The sequence below is a fragment of the Gavialis gangeticus genome, unplaced genomic scaffold (genome assembly GCF_001723915.1).
Source record: "Gavialis gangeticus isolate Ggan-Ray unplaced genomic scaffold, GavGan_comp1, whole genome shotgun sequence".
Lineage (NCBI taxonomy): Eukaryota > Metazoa > Chordata > Crocodylia > Gavialidae > Gavialis > Gavialis gangeticus.
In genome coordinates this window covers 8753970-8770041 of record NW_017728998.1, presented here as the reverse complement: position 1 = coordinate 8770041, position 16072 = coordinate 8753970, and the positions used below count along the sequence as shown (strand labels likewise).

The 16072-nt window shown below is 45.0% G+C and overlaps 1 long non-coding RNA gene across 1 annotated transcript in view; it reads right to left on the bottom strand.

Annotated features, from left to right (window-relative positions):
- Nucleotides 1–13525: 13525 nt before the first annotated feature.
- Nucleotides 13526–16072, bottom strand: part of LOC109289317 — a 31452-nt gene continuing 28905 nt past the window's right edge. Inside the window, exon 3 of the long non-coding RNA XR_002095332.1 lies at nucleotides 13526–13676. This is a non-coding gene — a long non-coding RNA (uncharacterized LOC109289317). The remainder of the gene's footprint in view (nucleotides 13677–16072) is intronic.

The window sequence follows — 16072 nt, the reverse complement described above, 5'->3', positions numbered from 1 at the left end:
AAGATTTGGATATGTGTAAATGAAAAGCAAGGAAAGAAAAGCCAATAAAATGTTAAAATACAATTATGTTACGAATCAAATACACAAAAGACAAATTGGAGCTTGAAGGATGATTTTAGCATATTATTGCAAGCGATGTAAGCTAACAAATGAGAAGACACTATATTAATGTTGCAAATGTACAGTAAATATGACAAGACATCATAAGCGATGTTCATTATATAATTCACCAGAAGCATGTTCAAATTAATATACTGCTTGTTGAGAATTGGTAGGAGCTGTTGAGGTGAGTTAAGGATATTTTAAGGAGAAATATGGGCTTTAAGAAAGAAATGGCCATTGGGGCTGACATTAAAAGTGTGCTGAATGAAGGAACGTTATTGCAAATGTATAGCAAATGAAGGCATGATATTTCTGGAAAGATTTTCCAGCTTGAGAAATGTTTAATGAGGCATTCAAGCTACATGAGAGAATAGCTATCTACAGCCCTTGGAATATGACTACAAAGAAGATATTGATCTGTAGATGTGATCCAATCACATTTCAGATTAAGAGACGAGAAAATCTTCAGGAGGCTAGCGAAAAGATTAACCTGTCAGGGGAACGACCCATAACAAGATCATCCCTGAAGGAGATTATTTACACTCGGGAGATGTTTAAGAAAGGGAAATCGTGCTATTAGGTGTGAGCCAGTGTGTGCATGCATGTATACCTGGTTCAGTTAGCCAGTTAGGATAGTGATACAGTCTTTTCACTGATCTGTATGACATGACGTAAGAAGCTAAAGCTTTGTGAAAGCTCTTCTTTTTAAGGCTCCTGGAAAAAAAAAAGCCATTGTTCCCTTTTGCTATGACCCCAGTCTCCCCCACTGGCATATTATGCAGAAATTATTTTACAACTCCAGAATATTTCTGAAGGAATAATCGGCTTGGTGCATTTGCAAATCCTGCATGTTGGGTGTGTCCCCAGATGAAGCAACCTTCTCTCCTTGCTCACAGTTTTATATTGGTAGGAAATTTTTCCTACATCTTGCAAATATTTTAACAACGATTTTTCCAAGCACTCCAACACCAGTTATGGTTTATGAGCCTGTTCAAAGATTTCCCAGTTTGTCCCAGTTCTTAAGGAATTCACATGTTCTGGGCATACACGTTCTGGCTCTGCTTGTGGAAGTGTTTATGCATGTACTTACCCTTAATTACTGGATGGACTTCTGCATGAACCGAGTAGTTGCCTTTGAAAATATTTAGTTGCGTTTCTATGGCTGCCATTCAAAGCAGTCATTCACCAGCAGCTCCCTAACAAATTTAGATCAAATTTTGCATTCTAGGCACAAGAACGTTGCAGTATCTAAATTCACTTCTGCAGGGTATGAGCAGGTACGTGTACTCTCCTTTCTTGTGCATCATGTGATTCTCTTGTACTGACTCATCAGTTTCTTAAAGATTAATTTAAAATATCAATAATTCCACTTCCCCAACACCCACACACCAACACACTGTATCATTATGGTAACTGTTCAAACTTTTATACTTTAAACTGTTTAAAGGTGCTGGAAAAAGACACTTTATTTCAGAAATTGGGGTATATCGAGGGACTCACACTAGAGATTAATTTGGTCCACTTAGCTGTTCTGCTACACTCTAATGAAACAATACAGCACTGAGTTAACTTGGACGCTGGGATGATTTTTATTCTCTGTCTGCCCTACTGTCCCTGTCCATCATTTATATTCGCAATGCTGAAGTCTATAATTCACTCACTCACCAATCTCTTACTGCCTAGGGAGTCCTGACTGTTACTAGATGACTATGAGCTGTTTCCAAAGATGCTGCTCTAAGCTGGACTTGGAACAAATCCAGGAGAGTTTATTAAATAATTGCCTTTTTTTCAGAAGTGAAAACTTGGCGATTATTTCCTATCTTTGTTTCCCACTTTCTTCTTTGAGATGTTTGTTTTTGTACTGGGGGATGCTCACAGAGCTAGTTTCGATGAGCACCCGAGGACAGAGGTGATCAGCTGAACCTCCTGTGGATGCAACGTCAACCTGTGAATCTCAAGAGTACAGCTCCCTTCTTGGGATTTCTGTCCCTTTGCTGAGGAATGGGAAACACCCTTTTTTATGGCACCTTGCACATAGCTGGGACATAGGTGACAAAATGAAACAGTTACAGCCAAAGTCTTCCGAACTTCTCTTAAAATCCTTTAGTCCAAAATCAGTTCAACTTTGGAGCAACGGTTTGAATCATCTTTTTTTTTTTTTAATTTCGTTCATTTTTCTTTAGTCATCCATTTGAACATCCTCCATCTCTCCCAAGGGGGAAAAAAAATCCCTTCCCTGAATATTTTAACATCAATTGCATTCTAGCTTTTTTTCCTCTCCTCCCGAGTTGAGGTACAGTGATGTTCACATCATTTGCTATTTTCAGCAGAGCTGTTTCAGCCAAAATTAGGAATCTCCCCATAGGACAATCACTCTGCAAATGCAGTTGGATACCGTGCACAGCATTATCCCCCTTGAGTGATGTGCGTGAAATTGATGAGTACATTAGTGAATTAACAGACAAAGGTGAAGTAGACGATATAAATTATGCAAATTTAAAAACCATACCACACAAAAGGTTAATCTACAAAGTCACAAGTACAGCCCAGCCTAGACCGACGAGCGGCACATATACACAGGTAAGCAACAGGGGCCAGGGTAATGCTGCGATTAGGGGGCCAGTGCACACATCCACAGGAGGCCTCAAATGCCTCTACACAAATGCTCGTAGTATGGGAAACAAGCAGGAGGAACTTACCCTCCTGCTAGCTGACACCAACCCAGACACAGTGGGGCTCAGTGAAACTTGGTGGGACCCAACGCATGACTGGGCGGTGAATATTAAGGGCTATAGGCTGTACAGGAGGGACAGGACAGGGAGGAAAGGCAGGGGGGTGGTGCTCTACATTAAGGGGGAATACACATCCTTGTCAATTAGCAAAGAGTCAGAGGAGAGGCACCCTGAAGTGCTCTGGGTTAGAATACAAGGCAGTCGAGGGGAAAGAGACTTAACGGTGGGGGTCTACTACAGACCTCCCAACCAAGGGGAAGAGCTAGACCGGGAATTCTTCAGTCAGCTCCCGGAGGTAGTTAGGTCAAAGGATGTGGTCAAGGTGTACATCTAGCTTGACAATCACCTTGCTGGGGTTGTTTGACCCCAGTACTCTTTCCTGCTGTGGCAGGGGGTCGGACTTGATGATATGCTCAGGTCCCTTTGACCCTACTAACTATAACTCACTAACTAACTATGAAACAAAAGGTTAATCTACAAAGTCAGTGTCTGTAGTACACCAAGAGCAGTATATTCATTCGGATCCAAAAAACTGCTTAGTGAGAAGAAACAGAAGTTATCAATAGAAAAGCAATGGGTCAAGAGGCTGCATATGACAACAGGTCTGCTTCCACTACGGGCAATTTTTGGTGTTAATGTTGATTTTATACAAATAAGCCTGGGGCACGTGTATTTTTAAAAGAGAACGAACATGCTGGTATGAGGTAAGGAGGGCAGCAAATGTGGTGGAACAAAGCCAACAAATTAACAATAGTTTGAAAAAATTAATTAGGCTTAGCTTTAGGTGACTGCGTGATGGACTTTTATGGGGTATGGGGAGGGGCTGTAGCCAGGGACAGAAATAATTATAAGGCTACACTCTTAGGAGAAATTAGTTCAGGATTGGGGCATGAAAATAATAGCAGATAATATGCTAAAATCCTGTGTTCAGTATCAGCAGTGGAAGATGATCAACAAGCTTTTCAAAGTCATATCATTTGCACAGGTGAAAAGGGCAGAAACTTGATGCCTACTCATATTGATTTATATTGTGGTACAAACTTTATATCCCAACCACAATCTGACCCTCTTGGACTAGGCACTGCATTTGCAAATAGCAAGACACATTGTCCAACTTCTCGACACTGGGGGGGAAGCTGTTTGCTCAAGAGCCTTGTAGGGTCATGGTGCCACCACGAGCCCAGACGGACAGACACTCTCCTCCTGAAACTCTACAGGACAGGTCCCATTTAGGTCCCACCCACTTCAGCAGTATTGCCAGGGTTTTTCCCATTCACCCCAGGTTGTACCACAAGCCAATGCCAAGGGCCTTCTTCGTCCCCAAGACCTGCATCCAACTACCTAGTGAGCCCTACAGAACTTACCTTCTCCCCAAGACAGCTCTGTAGCCCTCTATCCTCCAGCCCCCTGCCTATCTCCCTTGCTACCTGCTGGCTGACCAAGAGCTGCAGAGACCCCTAACACTAGCTCTGCATGTGCTGGTCCTGAACCTGGAGCAGTGACTTTCCAGGGACTGAACTCAGAGGTTCAGATGTTTTACTCACATCTTTTGATATATGCTATGAGCATCCATCCAGGAAGATACTGAAGAGTAGACAGTGTGCTGTTGGTCACATCCTGGCTTATTCCTTTCCCTAGTTTCATAGTTGCATAGTTTCATAGTTGTTATGGGCTGGAAGGGACTTTACAGATCATTGGGTTTGACCCCCTGCACTTGGGCAGGAAAGACCACTGGGGTCAGATGACAAGGTGGGTGTCAAGACGCTTTTTGAAGATCGCCTGGGGTGGGTGACAGGCTCCCCGCAAAGGTGGTACAGTTCCAAACCCTCGCCACTTGACTTGTAAAGAAGTTTTTCCTTATGTGTAGCCTGAAGTTATCTTTAATCAGTTTATGCCCATTATTTCTTGTCCTCTCTTGGGGGGCCTTGGTGAATAGATGCTCCCCCAGGCCCTGATGTACACCTCTGATATCTTACAGGCTGTCACCAAATCCCCTTTGCATCTTCTGTTCTCTAGGCTGAACACTCCAAGCCTTTCAGCCTCTTCTCATATGACCTGGTCTCTAATCATGAATGTGGCCCTCCTTTCGACTCTCCTGAGCCTCTCCACATCCTCCCTGAAGTGCGGCGCCCAGAACTGGACACAGGACTCCGGTTGTGTTCTCACCAAGGCTGAGTAGAGTAGGAGGATGACACACATTAATGTCCTTGTGTAGACAGGCCAACAGAATAGTGCTGTTTTGGTCTTAAAAGGAAATGAGAAAAACAGCCATTAATATTTTGTGCCCAGTTTCAGTCCCTGAATCGAAGGAAGCCTTCTGCAGGACCTGAACCGGCACAGCTGCAAACAGAAAAACACCGAAAAAAGAGGTTCAAAGGTTCTGACACTCAGAGTCAAGGGGAACGATTAGCTAGTCATGGGGGATTATCATAGAGCAAAAGGGTAGATACATTCTTGACAAAGGTGACAACTTAATGGCATGACTTTATCTGTAATGCTAAATCATGTAAAAGAAGAGGTCATGGTTTGAAGTTCAGGAACACGGTCATCCAGAAGCAGTTTCAGCGGAATCCATTGGCATGCATCTTCGTTGTTCAGGGTAATCAGCATGACCGAACTAAATAATGAAGTCCCTACACAAAGGGAAATCAGAGACCAGATTTGTAGTTTTAGGTTCACATTGTTCCCTACATAGGAAAAGCCATCGTAACAGCCAGGAAACTCCCCAGGCGAGTTTACCAGAATACACACAGGAGTCTCAAAGATCTCCAATGACACACAAAATGAGGCTCTTTGTGCTTACATTGGATGTCCCCCAACACCTGTAAGGCCCAGGGCTTGTCCTTTGGCTCCTGTTCTGGATGACTTGGGAGAACGGCGGGTTCCTATCTGTCACCACTTTAAATGGCATATGTTGCTCTCTGGCTCTGCTGATAGGCCAAAGAGAAAAGCTGAGGGGCTCCCTCCATGCTGGCATGTATAATTGCCATATGCTTCAGTTGAGTTCCTTAAAGTGCTAAAAGGTGCATCATCTGGAGTTGCCACATGGTCCACATCCCTGAGCTCATATGAACTCCTAGGAAAAACTGAATGCACCTGGTTGCACTTATCAGAATCACTCAACGGAGGAAGCAGACCACTTATACAGACAGCAGGCTCAGATGTATAGGGATAGGGAAGGGTTTCTTTTCAGATCTGGGATCACACAGTCATAGAAATCAAGCCTGGAAGGGACTTCGGGAGACAGCATAGCACACACCCCTGTGCTGAGGCATGGCATGGAAACCCCCTGACCGATGTTTCTTGAAACTGTTCCTAACACCCCGCGAATACAATTCCACAGATTCCCCCTGCAGCCTGTTCCAGTTCTTAACTATCTTTAGCATTAGAAAACTATTTTCTTATATTGAAACTAGGCCTTTTCTGTTGCAAATGAAGCCAATTTTTTGTCTTGCTCAAAGGAAAGGGGGAGGCGGGTGGGAACTAGCTGAATGTTTCAGATTTCATTAGGAGACTGGGTAGATGAGAATGGCCCATAGGATGCAGTAATTCGGTAGGACCTCTGCTCAGAGGCAGTGTTTTGGGGGATCCTGAATAGCAGCCAGAGAACAAATTGCTTCATTTTTTTCCTCCACCTCCCCTAGATTTGTGTCCCCGGGTTACAAAGAATCCCATGCATAGTTGGAATTATGTATTTATTTCTCTGAGGAAAAGCAGTATGAGGATAACTATTAGCCTAGTCTATTTGCAAAGGAACCCCTAGACTTCATTGAATCTGGCTTTTTTTTTTGTTGCTGCCAACATCTAACAATAGAGCACTGATCTGGGACTAATGAGATAATGGGCTCTCTTCTTAACATACCACTAGCCTAGTGTGTGTCTGCGGACAAACTGTGTCTCCAGTCTGTGCCTCGGTTTCCCATCCGTAAAATAGACCCTAATGCAACTTACCGGCTTTGAAAGTGAGTTGAGATCCTGGATTGCAAAGCACTATATGCAATCGGGGTGTTGTTATGGGAACAGCAGTATTAAGGATAGGAAGAGGAAAAGCTTATTTTAAAACAAACTCCAGCAGCGAAAACCAAATCTAAACAGTCCCACTGAGAATGTTATTGTATATTAACATAACACTGACAAATCAGATCTGAACATTTGTTTGAGATGAACAAACAAACAGATGCTGGTCCATTCGTAAAATTTACAGATATCGATAACCTGCACTTTCTATATTATTTGGGCAGTCTGGCACAAAGGGAACAGTGATTTCCCCACCCCGCCCCAGTCAATTCTAGATCAAGGTAAAGATACGGTGGGAAATATTTTGCTTCCTTTCCTTGAATACAATATTCTATCCTGGGGAAAAAAATCTATCAAAGGGATATTATTTTTTATGAGCAGATAGATCAGAACAGAAAAACAGTGGGACTCTAGGCTGAATTATTCCTCTACTATTCAAAGGTGCCTCAGAAACATCTATCCGTGGCAGTCAAATGCTAACAACACTTTAGGGAAAGCAGCCTTAAATTGTGCTCACCCTCCTATAAACTTTTGACTTCCAGTGAATTGCTCATATTCTACTAAGCCTGAAAGACTCCTTGATAGGTTTCTGTTGAAGGCTTACTACTTAAACCCTCATTTTCAAGGGCTTAGGACATGGCAGGAAAAGCATGCCTAAGGCATTAGTGGTCTTCTAAATATTTTAATTTTTTTAATCATTTAATATCCAGTTCTTTATTTAGAAGCTGTAAAATGACATCTTAAAACTGGAAGGAAGCAAAATAGCACTAAAATACAAAGGCATTCTTCTAATTGAGTGACCATATAGACACCGCCGCAGTCATTGCAGGCACTATTCTCAAATCCTGATTTAGGCTTCCCAGCACCGATGTGCTTAAACCAGGCATTTAGGGCATTTTTGCACATGCTTCAGGGGTGGAAGCCGCTCTAATTAAAGCACCCGCAAAATCTCGTGTATCAGAGTCCCTGCACTTCAAAATGTTGGCAGGGCACTTTAACTAAAGCTTGTTGAACAAGAGATGCTGACACACAAGACACAGAGGCTGGCTGAAGCACATTAATTAGCATGCTCCAGCAATCTCTGTTAATCAAGTCAGCTCTGATGCACTGTAATTATAACACATCAGAGCAGCCTGCCTTTATGTGTACAGGTACCCTAAGGTGCTAAAATCTCAGATTGGACTAATATCATTAGGGCATCCACTAATGGTTCAGAAGTGGACTCTGAACTGATAAGAAAAATGTAGCAGAGCATTGCTACGAACTGCTCCAGAGTAGTGTGATTATATGAATGTGAGGGCTGAGTTGACACGAGTTACAAGGAGCATTCGATGTAATGCCTTTCGTGCATCATAGGAACAAAGCAATTGGATCTCCACACTGCATGGCAGGACTTTGCCTACTCAGCAGACAGGTCTGTGTGAACAAATTGCCCTAGTCCTCTGGTGTCTGCTGCTCCCCCTTGAATAGAGTCCAATTGAAGCCTTACGCTCTGATACTCCAAGATCTCCATAGCTTTCTAGCTACCTGAGACATTGCCTCTCCCTCCATGATCACCACCCCCCAGGACAGCTATGTACAACTGTAACATTGGAAATGACAATCTAGATGGGAGTTTTAGAATTAGGGAAGACAGAGCTATAAAATAAGGGTGCTAATCCAGTTTTTAAAAGGTATTTCGGTGCCTAAAAATGCAAGAAAGCAAGTTGGCATAAGCAAGTTTGGTGGCTGACTTGGACATTTTTGTAAATCCCAACATGAATCCATGTGTCTTTATAAATCTGTCCCTTGATGATGGATCTCTCTTTTTCCAGGGATAAGACTGACGGCAGAGCTAAGCACACACTATTGCTGTGTGTACCTCGTGTTCTGCATGAGAAGAGTAATAATTTGTTTGATCTGTATAAGTATTCCAGCATCAAAACCGTCAGTGTTTTTTTGCAGCACTAAAGGATCAGAAAGCATCACTGAGAGATGGGCAGCATGCTTGTCAGGTGTATTATGAGTATCAGTATGGACAGCCATTTGTTATAAAGAGAAAGCATTTTTTTCCCTGTGTGTCCTGTGGTAAACGGAGGAAAATGCTGCAAATCAACCACAACATGGTTTAATAGGCATCCCTGCTGGTTTAAAAGCTAAAGAATATACATTGTTAAGCCTGCATACATCTATACCTGCTTGTACGTAGGAGGAGACCATGTGTGACCATGCTAAAATGGCACCCTGAATGTATTCCCCTGCTCCAACCAGTGCCGTAGCAAGGGGTGGCCAAGTGGGGTGACAGCCCTGAGTACTGAAGCAAAGGACGCCCAGCTGGGAGGGGGGTGTGGATGCGGACCAGAGCCACAAGTGGATCATTTGGGGGGGCCCCGGAAGAGGGGAAGGGCGGCTCCCACCACTGCATGGACTCCCAGGCAAGCCTGGGGAGGCGTGTGCCCCCTCGGATCTGTGCACGGGGTGGGGGTGGGCTGCCACAGCAGGCTTTGTTCTGGGCGCCAAACTTTGTTCCTCCAGTCCTGGCTTCAACGGACTATTTCTACGCAATCATTGGTGACGTGTCGCTCTGTATTGAAAATGCTGTTTCAGGAACACCAAACAAGAAGCCAAGGGCTCACTGGAGGAAGACATTAAGGAACCAAAGCAGCGTCTTCCTCTCCCCGAACAAATCTTCCCCATCTGTGCAAGTACTGTTATCTCTGCCGTCCTCAGCAGAAAAGGGAAATCACACTCTCAACAAGAGCATTTCCATACCGATGCTTGAAGGATGCTAAACTTCCAAGGATCCAAATGGGCGTGCACAGCTTCTTGGGCATACTCCTCCCTCCTCCACTCCCACACGCTCACCCGCGCACATGCGCTGTGACAATCGTACGGACGGAGCAGCCGACAACCAGCCTGTAAATTGGTATTCCAGAAGGCAAGCAATGTGCTGCTAGCCCATTTCACTACCCTGTGCAAGGAGCTCTGTTCCCCCAGAGACCGAAAATTCAGTATGAAAGGCCAATTGTCAGTGGAACATTACCGGTTCCATAGTGTGCTACAGACAATTTGTGGAACAGCGTGTTTGTTTTTCATCGTCATATAATGAACTTGGCCACTGCTGACAAGACAAAACAAGGATTATTAGCTCTTACTTATTTTGATTTAGAAAAATGTTTGTCATTCAGTCAACAGCCTCCTCTCCCAAGCTCTGGGTGCTTCCAATTTACATCCTCATTAAAAAAAAATCATACATCTACTGGGCTCGTGGATTGCACACCCCTCGGGAATGAATAAAATCAGCACGTGTCTTACAGTAAAAGGCCCAGATCCTGCAGCCTGCCTGCCTAGAGCTTGTTGCCAGATCGGCTCTGCATACAGTGAATGAAGGTTCAAAAAGGGCAAATAATTTATTCTTAACATTTTTTGATGGACCTGGATTTTGTTTACATTTTTTAGAGATGCTTCAAAGAAAGCCTTTTGCGGTGGCATTATCCCAACATATGCATTTGACCCCAGGACTGAATATAGACATTTCTAGTCGTGATAAATCCACTGAGTGTCCCCAGTCAGGAATTCAGGGCACAATTCTGAGTTCACCTCCAAGCTGACACAAACAGAGCAATAGAAATCTTTTGGGATCCATGTGCACCAGAAAAAAATCCATTAGTGATTTTCATTTGGACCTATGAGACACACAATGACCCCGTAATTACTGGCTGCACTCTCCAGTGGCTTCTCATCAGCTGCAGATGGTTACTCAGAGTCCATAACCTTTGCTTTTGGCTTTACCTCTGCAGCAACTGTTACTCTACAGTCAATGCCCAGATTTTTGATCACTTTGCATTTCAAAAAAGACAAATGCAGCTGCAGTCACAGCAAGTTGAGCCTCTCTCTTCCTTGTTTCTTCAGTCACTCTTTTTTTTTTTCCTGGCAACCAAAATCTGACTACGCAAAGCAACTTCTAACCAATTAGACGTCTCCCCTGGGCTCTGCACAGAAGTTTACGCTATTTCCAGTTCTACCACATACAGACTATTGCATTTGCTCCAAGCCACCTTGGGTAGGGATCTAATTACTTCTGCTACTGGATCCGTGTGACATCCCATGGCAGCTGACGCCAGTCTCAGGCTAGAAGTAAGTGCCTTGGCTCACAAGTGGGGCTGTGGCAGTAAGGGAAGCAAAGCTAAAGCATCTAGAAAAGGGGTGGACCGTTATTTCAGCTGAGGGGGGTGCTTAACGAGTTTTGGTGAGCTGTTGAGGACTGCAAGGGTAGCCCCGCCCCTTGACACGTGCCACACTCCCTGATTGCCACCTTGGGACTGGAAGACCTGACCTCTGACCTGACCTTTGCCACCGGAAGTCCCTTACCCCTGGAAGTATTCCTTTTGGGAGGGGAGGGTCGGACCTGGAAAAAACCCAAATCATATACAGAAAGTCAAATGCCACCACATGGGGCAAGGAGCATGGCCAGCCCAGCCCCCACCTCTATCACGTGGGGCTCCCCGTGGCACATGTGCAGCTCCCAGCACTTATGCACCACCGGAGGAAGCTCAACGTGATGGCCCCAGCTACATTCCCCGCCCCCTGCTGTGCGGGTCCTGGGACTCCACCAGAAGTGGAGGGGAGCCCCGCCCCCTACTCCCATGGTGGCGGGGAGTGGTGCAGGTAGCCAGCTTTATTGCAAGGGGTTTCCCCCCCTGGTAGTGTGTGAGTGCCAGGAGCTGCACATGTGCCACGGGGAGCCTCACATGGTAGAGGTGGGCAGGCCTGGCTGTGCTCCTTGCCACCACGTGCAACTCTGGCTGGAGCCCCATCCTGCTGGGTGGCAGCATCTGCATGGGCCACGAGTGGCTGGAGTGCTTTCCGCCTACTGCTGCCACTGCAGTGCACCATGGCAGGAGTGTGTGGGGGTCCCCACCCCCCCACCTTTTCTCACACCCTCACCCTGCCCACCCGAGCTCCACGCTACCCAGCTGCAGCCCCGCCTTCCCCTGCCGCTTCCCTTCCTGCTGCCTGGAGCAGGCACTGCAGTAGGGAGATGAGAAACAACCACTGGATGCCAGGGAAGCTGAGCAGGTCCCTGAGCAGCTGCAGCAGTAACAGCAGCAGCTGCACCCAGAACCTGCATGCTAGCTGGGCTAGGCCCTTCCATGAATGAGCATGGGGGTGAGGCATGCAAGCCAGGCAGGGTACAATTAGTTGTGGGTGTCTGCGGGCCAGATGAAATTGCCTAGTGGGCTGGATCCAACCCATAGGCTATATTTTGCTCACCCCTGATCTGGAGGATTGCTGAATAGAAAAACCTCTTGCACATTGGTGCTCCTATGGAACTGGCATCTCCTGGTGATAGCTTCGCCATTGCCTAAACTCTTCTTGACCTGAATGCCCCTCACTGTATTAGATATGCCCCTGAAGGCCAGAAGTTGCAAAACATACTTCCTACACCCCTTTCAGATAGAAAAGGAGTGTTAGGGTATCTCTTTATGGCTCCAGAGATAGGAATTTGAACCTTGCTCAAGACTCTTGCCAAAGGCTGGCTCCAGATGACCCAACTGTAAGTGGCACCTGATCATTCAATCAAAGGTAGACAGATGTGATCCCAGGTGTGTATTGTTGGCTATTGAAATTGGTGTTTCTTAGATGCACTAAACGTATAAGGTTTTCCTACTAAAGAGGATGCCTTAAGCCTAAGTAAGTTCCAATGAAAATATAAAATATCCCATACTGCAACAGTTAATTGAAATAGAGTATATGTAGACGAGGTTGCTAGTTGTAAGCCATTGGCAAGCTTTGCTTCTTTGATAGTGGGGTTGTTTTGTGTGGTGTTCTGCTAAATTTCTGAACCTGCTAAGTGAAGCCTGACAACATCTGAAAGTTCATGGGCCAACACAGATCTGTCAGGAAGCAGTTTAAAAAAAAAAATCACTCGTACTCTAACTCAAAGCAGGGCCTCACAGCTACAAATAAATAGTCTCTATTGTTGCAGTGATTTTACACACAGAATTGCTCATGCATGGCATGGTGACAAGCTCTAGCTCTTTAATTACTTTAATAATAAATCATAATAACAATAATAGCTATTCTTCCTAAAACCCTTAATGCCTGGTTTGTCCTACATTTACTCACTGTTTTCTCATTTTAATAGCTCACGGCTCTGAGAATTTTGTTGCCTCTGTAACATTACTGGGAGCCACCAGATGGCACTGTTGCAAATCGTCTTGCTAATTTTAGGGGAATGTGTGTTTGGAGGCATGCCTCTTGTCAAATGTGGTGCAGTTCTGTTATGAGCAAATCACTAGGGAGGCTTGCCTGAATTTTTCTTAATACAAATTTTTTTTTATAGGTGTGTCCTTCATGTTCTAAATATGCAAAGGAATAAAAATAGTCCATGATGTCAGAAGCTCGACAAGCAGAGAAACAAAAGCATTGACCAATATTATGAATTGCCTGGGATCTAGCTGTCCCAAGTGATCAGGGGAAGTGTGACCCTTGTAGAGGTGGAAGGAGTTCAAACAGTAGACCGGTGTCTTCTAGCGTCCCCTGATGGGTCGTCAAAATATTATCACTTGCTAGTCAATGTTGGAGAGAAAGGTACCACATTAGATACTTTATAATACCAGAATAGTTATGTCAGCTGAAGAGGAAAAACAGGATAGTGCAGACTAGGAAAAGTCTGAAAAATTTATCATCCCAAAGGCAACTTCATGTTTGCATGTTGCAAATTTCATTACAAAGTATAAGGAACTATCGAACACTTCAAGGAGTTTGTGCCAGGATCAAAGTTGCTAAGTCTCCTGTATCTGTAGTTGTGGATAAAAAGATTGGGGATATATTCCCTGTGAGCTGAAAGAAAAAGGAGGGAGCTCAGCTTGTTTTAAATTGGTGGTGCCAGTACATATGCAATGGCATACAGTCTGCCAAACCTCACGTCAATTCATAAGCACATGAAGCAGCAAAATCTCACCATGCTTTCAGGCAACCACAGAGAACCCCAAACAATTTGATGCATGCAAACAAACAAAATATGGCATAAAAAAGATCTCAGCATCCGACTTATTTAAGCCATGCCCTCAGAATTTTTTATACATCAATCAGGTGCCTTAATCACCCAGGTACAAACATCACCAGGTGCTAACACACGAGACCTCCACCATCTTTTTTGTGGCGTATGAGGTAGGTTTGCCTCTTGGAACGATTATGTGTTGTTTTAAGTTTTGTGTTCTGAGAGGTTTTTTAGTGTAAATGCAGCAAAGGGAGAGAGCAGTGGGGAGTTTGCTCTTTGCTACGAACTCTGATTACAGTCAATTCTTAGGAAATGGTTGCTCTCTGGGAACTTGGTTATGAGACAAAAGTCCTGCCTGTCTTTTGACCATCTCATTACAGAACTGGTGCATGTTCATAAATAGAGTTACCCTTGGAATATTTCTAGCCCCCAATAGGAAGCCCTCCAGCAAGCCCCATAGTATTGTATTACTGCATGGTAGAGGGGCAATCGTGATGGCAGAACAGGATACCATTGTTAGAAGAGTGGATGGCATTGTTGATTTAGCTTCCCTTAAAATGTGAAGACTTATGTAATTTTTCCTGGCCACTTCCAGCACCTTCTCTAATTCAGATCAGGGAAAGAGTGGGTCCCTTCCTGAATGGGGGAGGCAACCTAGTGACAAGAGGATGCAGAAAAGGCTGAAGTGCTCAATGCCTTTTTTGCCTCAGTCTTCACAGGCAAGGTCAGCTCCCAGACTACTGCACTGGGCAGCTCAGTCTGGGGAGGAGGTGAGCAGCCCTCAGTGGTGAAAGAACAGGTTAGGGACTACTTAGAAAAGCTGGATGTGTACAAGTCCATGGGGCCAGATGGCATGTACCCAAGGGTGTTGAAGGAGTTGGCTGATGTGATTGTAGACCCATTGGCCATCATCTTTGAAAACCCATGGCAATCAAGAGAGGTCCCGGATGCTTGGAAAAAGGCAAACATAATGCCCATATTTAAGAAAGGGAAGAAGGAGGATCCAGGGAACTACAGACAAGTCAGCCTCACTTCAGTACCTGGAAAAACAGTGGAGCAGATCCTCAAGGAATCCATTTCTAAGCACTTGGAGGAGAAAAGGGTGATTAGGAACAGCCAGCATGCATTCACCAGGGGCAGGTCATGTCTGACCAACCTTATTGCCTTCTATGATGAGGTGACTGGCTCTGTGGATGTTGGGAGACCGGTGGATGTGATGTACCTTGATTTTAGCAAGACTTTTTATAGTTTCCCACAACATTCTCACAGGCAAGCTAAGGAAATAAGGGGTGGATGAATGGACTGTAAGGTGGATAGAAAACTGGCTGGATCATTGGGCTCAGAGGGTAGTAATCAATGGCTCAATGTCTAGTTGGCAGCTGGTATCGAGTTGAGTGCCCCAGGGGTCAGTCCTGGAGCTGGTTTTATTTAATATCTTCATCAATGACCTGGAAGATGGCACAGAGTGCACCCTCAGCAAGTCTGCAGATGACAAAAAGCTTGGGGAAGTAGTAGATATACTGGAGGGTAGGGCTAGGATTCAGAGTGACCTAGACAAATTGTAGGATCGGGCCAAAAAGAGTCTGATTAGGTTCAACAAGGACAAGTGCAAAGTCCTGCATTTAGGACAGAGCAATCCCATGCACCGGTGGAGGCTGGGGGTGACTGGCTGGGCAGCAGTTCCTGGGGGTACAGTGGACAGTCAGCTGAATATGAGCCAGCAGTGTGCCCTTGCTGCCAAGAAGGCTATGGCATACTGGGCAGCATTAGTAGGAGTGTTGCCAGCAGGTCAAGGGAAGTGATTATTCCCTTCTATTCAGCACTGGTGAGGCCACATCTGGAGTGCTGTGGTCTGTTTTGGGCCCCCACTACAGAAAGGATAAATTGGAGAGAGCCCCGTGGAGGGCAACAAAAATAGTGAGGGGGCTGGGGGACATGACTTATAAGGAAAGACTGAGGGAACTGGGTTTATTTAGTCTAGAGAAGAGAAGACTGAGAGGGGATTTAATAGCAGCCTTCAACTCCCTGCAGTGGGGTTGCAAAGAGCTGGGCTGTTCTCAGTGGGGGCAGATGGCAGAACAAGGAGCAATGGTCTCAAGTTGCAGCAAGGGGAGTTTAGGTTACATATTAGGAACAATTTTCTCACAGGTTACCCAGAGAGGTGGTGGAAACTTCATCCTTGGAGTTTTTCAGAGTCTTGGCTGGGATGATCTGGTTGGGGCTGGTCCTGCTTTGA